The sequence below is a fragment of the Octopus bimaculoides genome, chromosome 25 (genome assembly GCF_001194135.2).
Source record: "Octopus bimaculoides isolate UCB-OBI-ISO-001 chromosome 25, ASM119413v2, whole genome shotgun sequence".
Classification (NCBI taxonomy): Eukaryota; Metazoa; Mollusca; class Cephalopoda; order Octopoda; family Octopodidae; genus Octopus; species Octopus bimaculoides.
Genome location: NC_069005.1, coordinates 20,640,724 through 20,646,206, shown reverse-complemented (window position 1 = coordinate 20,646,206; position 5,483 = coordinate 20,640,724).

The window sequence follows — 5,483 nt, the reverse complement described above, 5'->3', positions numbered from 1 at the left end:
CAAAGGAGGGGAAAACGGAGGAAGAAAAAAATTGCCACTGATGTCCACGGGGTTACATTGTGGAAGGACCAGAAGGGGAAGTGGTGGAGCAAAAGTTCTTTCTAAGACAGGAGAGTGCAAGAGGGAGGTAAGTTTGTGTGCGTGCGCGTGGGTCTGTGTTTGTGTGCGTGCGCGCGGGTCTGTGTTTGTGTGTGTGCGTGTATGTGTTAATGTTTGTTGTGTGTGTGGAGTAATGTGTGGATTCATTTGCATGTATATATGTGCATTGTGTGTGGAGGGGTGTGTGCGTGTGTGGGATTGTAAGTGTTGGGTGCATATGTGTCTGTGTATATTTTGTGCGTGTGTGTATGTGTATATTGTGTATGTTCTTGTGTGTGCGTGTGTATGTTGTGCATTCTTGTGTACGTGTGTTGTTTATGCTCATGTGTGCAATTGTATGCGTGTGGAGGGGTTAATATAAAAAACAATAATGAAAAATGAAAAAAAGTGGAAAAAAAAGAAAAGTGTTGCTTTGTCGTAAAGGAGACAGTCACAAGGAGGAGGGGGCTGTGTTGAGTATGAAGGGGAAAGTTGTTCTTAGGTTGAAAATATAGCGCTGTTCCAGGTGGAGTCGTGAGGGAGTGGATCTATGGTGCAGAACGAGGCCAAAAACGGAGATGTTAGAGGGGGAGTGGTTGGCCAAGTGGAAGTGACGGGGGAGTCCGAACGTCCCTTAGGTGTTCGGCGAAACGGTCGGCCAGCCGGCGGCCCGTCTGACCCATGTATAGTTGGTTGCATAGGTTGCATTTGATGCAGTAAATTAGGTTGGAGAAGGTGCAGGTGAAACTGTGTGGAATGTGAAGAGTGTGTTGGTTAGACCCTGTGACAGAGGTAGTGTTGGTGATGAAGTGTTCAAATTGAGGTTAGATTCAAATTATAGTTTGAATGGCGACAATACCAGTGGAAAACTATAGGAACAATATCCCATCTCCAACAAAAGATTTGTTGTTCATCCGTCGGAACGAGGACCATCTGATAATCCTAGAGGTGGGTGGGGAAGTCATCATCGATGAGTGTGGAGATGGCTGATAAGTCCAATCCGCGCTTGGAAAGATCTGCTGCAGCAGGGACCAGCGAATGGTAGCAGGTGCCGGGGGCTTCAAAGCATTGTTCTTTCTATTCTGCCTGCGCTTCTCTGCAGCAGCTTTCCTATCACTTTCATATTGGCGGGGCACCGTTGTGAACAGCGGCCCACCACTTGGTCCTTCATCCGTATTAATCCATAATTTTAGAGCAAGGTTAGGAATAATAAAAGGTATAATGTTATTGAGAATAAGCTTACTTAGTCTTCCAATATCAGATTTAGTTGGGCAAATGAGTCTAACAGTAGGGTTTTCCTGAAAGTTTTTCTTATGGTCCTTCAAATTAATTTTAGGTTCTCAAGGTGTAAGTGGTTCAATTTTATCAGTTAGATCATATTCCATCATAATTTTTTTGATTTTCAAATTGATATCTGATAATGTTTTTCTTGAAGTTATCTTATATTTGCCGTTGAGTTCTTTCATTATTAGTTTTTTGTAGGTGGTGTAGTCAATTCTATATAAGTTTCCAGTTTTATCCGCCGAGACCAGAATACCTGGTTTGCTTCGTATAGATTTGATAAATTCCTTCAGGTTCGTTGCTCATGAGTCGGATTTTGGCTATATTTTGGTGATATATTCTTTACCAAATTTTCCGTTATTGATCTAGGGTGATTACTAAACTTACTGATATACTTCAGGTTAGTTGAAGGCTTATGGTATGGTCTATGTTTTATTATGTAGGTCCAATGTTACCTCTAAAAAATTCTGCTAAAAAATTAGCTAATGATATATCATCTTCAAAAATCATCCCTGTATAGACCCCCCCCCTCCAACATTTGGGAATTGATCTGCCATTTCATTAAGGATATACGAGCATTCAATGTCAACTATTTGTGCTGAATCAGAGCTCCTCATAGGAACATCAAAGGCATCTGGAGTATCTTTGCGAATCCAAATTTTATTATTGAACTTAATAAATGATTTTCTAGCTGCTAATATCACATTGATCTCCTCCCTCGTAAGTCCCGCCTTATTATGTGCAAACCACAATGCTTTGTTAAGTATGATAGGATTAATAGATGGGTAAAAATTTGCAATATCAAATTGAATAAACTTCGTATTTTCCTTATCCTTAATTAATTTGAACTATTCTATATATATGGTGTTCAGGCGGTCTTGTCTCACCTCCAGGAGCTCAAACGCTCTTGCGGCAGCAGTTGAAGAAGCCTGAGCGGCAAGGCGAAGGGCTCGATGTTCATCATCTTCAGAAGCTCTAGTGACAGCAGTGGAAGAAACATTATTTGCTTGACGAAGGGTTCGTTGCTCTTCAGTCTCAGCAGCTCGTTCAATGGAGATTGATAAAAATTATAAAATTACTAATGGAAGGACACTCAGAAAGACTAATTTGGAAGTGAAGAAAATAATGGAAAAGTATGCTGTTGTGGACAGAACTGAACCTATAGTGCCTAAGGAACCGTGGTTTCTTCTTAAAGATCATAAAATTAATTTTTGGACTCAGCCATCTTTGAAGCTTATTTGCCCGGCTAAATCTGACATTGGGATAATTATTAAAAGTATTTTGGATAGGTATATTCCTATTATAATTGATAGATTACAATTGAATTTATGGTCTAGTATTAATCAGGTTATTGAGTGGTTTCGTTCTATTGAGAACAAATGTAATGCTAAGTTTATATAGTATGATATTTCTAATTTTTATGCTTCTATTAACCCTATCGTACTAAATAAGGCTCTTTGGTTCTTTCATAATAAGGCAGGGCTTACTAGGGATGAAATAGAAGTAGTGTTAGCTGCTAGGAAGTCGTTTATTTCTTTTAATGATAAGATTTGGATTCGCAAAGATACTCCTAATGCTTTCGATGTTCCCAGCTCAAATAGTGTGTCGTCTCTATATAGACCGCCAGGGAATTCCCTACCTATATTGTCCAGTATATAAAGGCCTACTAGGTCAGTAGTTTCCGGCGACCCCATTGTAATATCAAAGAGGTTGGTGTGTCCTTTCGTGCCCATAGCTTGTTATCAAATTCTACAACAGTCTTCCGGGCAGTGAGTATTACCTATATTTCCCTCATACTAAGGTTAGTGTGCCATCTGGCGAAAATGAGGGCGCTATTTAGGACTACTGGGTTTATAGATGCATAGTAGTTTTGAATATCAATTTGGATTAGTCTAAGGTCCTATTCCCTATCTGTATTTTGGAGAACCAATTCAATGCTCCTTGGGTGTTTTTCCATAAGTCAAGTTTTACCCTATTCCTAATTGTTGGTAGGTACTTATCCAGTATTACTTTACTAAGTTTTCCTAAGTCAGATTTGTTGGGACAAATTAGTCTGACCTGTGTTTTGTGGGTGAAGTTCTCTTTGTGATCTTTAATAGTTATACGTGGTCTGATAGGAGTAAATGGTTCAGTTTTATCGCCTATATTGAAATCCAGCATAATATTTCTGGCTTCCAAGTTTAACTTTCTTAGAGTGGTGTTAGGTACAACCTTATATTTTTTCATTATTTCCCTATATATCAGTTCATGATATGTGTCTGTTTCAATATTATACAAGTTCCCTGTTTTGTCAGAATGTGTTAGAATACCATTTTGGGTATCCAGTGTTCTTATCAGTTCTTTCAACTTTCTTTGGTAAGGATTATGCCTGAGGGGGTGGTTCTTGAACTTGATGTTTTTCACTATGTTCTACAGTTCCTGTTCGAAATCATCCAAGTGCTTGTTGGCTGGTGGTGCTTTTCTGGATTTGAATATATGTTTAGTGAGTTCTCGTATTTCATTGTTATTATTTCTGGTGATGTGGTGATCGTTCAGAGTTTCTGGGCCCAACTGGGAAGTCTTCTTATCCTGATGATGTATCCTCCAGCGTATTCTATGAATGAATTCATTTATTCTTAAGATTAGTTCCTTAACATATGTGGGATAGGTATGTCTTTAAGTGATGAGTCCATCTTTATCAACTCCATTTTACCAGCAGTATTCATTTTGAGGGTCTATTATATTATATTATATCTAAATGTATACACTTTCTTCAGCAATGTTGTACACAATGGAGTTTTAAAAAAAAAGCAACTAAAAATTCAAAATACCAATCCTACTAGACAAATATAAATAATTTGAAGATAAAATAATTGTCCACCGACTAAAAGATTTTATCTGACGATTAAAATACTTTTTAAATAATTTAAAATCATTTAAAAAGATATAATATATTTGAAATGGTCTTTTACTTCCCTCAACAGGTACAAGTTCATAATAAAGCAGACTTCCACAGGTAAAATCCAAGTACATCGTGAAAAAAGTTGTTTCTCCTCACAAAAACTTTCAAAAGTTCATATAAATACACCAGTCAAAAACAACACGCACAAGTATCTATGGCCATTTCAGGAGTTCACCACCGTAGTTCAATTACACCAAGGTGCAATCCGGCAATGACCCCTTCATCGGGATAACATTACATTCACATCAAGACTCATGAAAAGAATTATGTCTTTTAACAAAGCTTATATATCCTAGAGGGAACACATCTGCAGACGATTCCACATCACGAATGGAAAAAAAAGAAAAAAAGAACCTTGTTAAACATTCAAAGTGGCTGTAGTAACTAATATAACCTTGCAGGTTTCAAATCCCCCTAACGCTAACATTTATTCTTATTTTTATTCCTATATATTTTCAAAAAGGTGGGTGAAAACCTATGATTACAGAAGGGGATCACTTCAGTAAATCTATTTAAGGTTTTCGGCCCAAAGGACCTAGGTATAGCAAGGGATTCCCTAACACACAATAAACACTAATATTTACTCTGAAGTAAGGGGCTCTCGATGTAATCGACCATTCCAGAGAAATACCTCTTATTATTCTTCTTAAGGTTGTATAAATGAGATGCGAGTGTTGTAGAGCTGCAATATTTTTCATTTGGAAAAGAGCTCATGTGGACCCTATATCTGGCTTTAAAATTCACCGTACTGCCTATTTAAACCTTATTTAAATTCCTCATCCTTAACAACGCATTTATATACTACATTGGTACTCAGACAGAACCTGTCAAGAGGACACAATTGAGAGTTTCTACAATTACAGGATTTTTCAGGGCCACCCCTAAAACTTATTTCCACCACCAACAGTCCTTGTTAAGTTTCCCACATCCATTCTTCCACTCCTCCCATTACTGGGGTTTGATACATCAGGTGAGAGCAAAAAGCCGGCCTTTCTAGCCGTGTGTGTATCATAACCTACCTGTCCAGAACCTTAAAAACATCCTGGGTAAATTTCTCACTCTAAGTGAAAAATATAATATATATATATGCACATATATATATTATAATCCACAGGCAGGAGAGGTGCAGCTGAAGTGTAGAAAGTCCAAAAGAGAATCCGTAAAGTGTAGAAAGGTAGAAAGT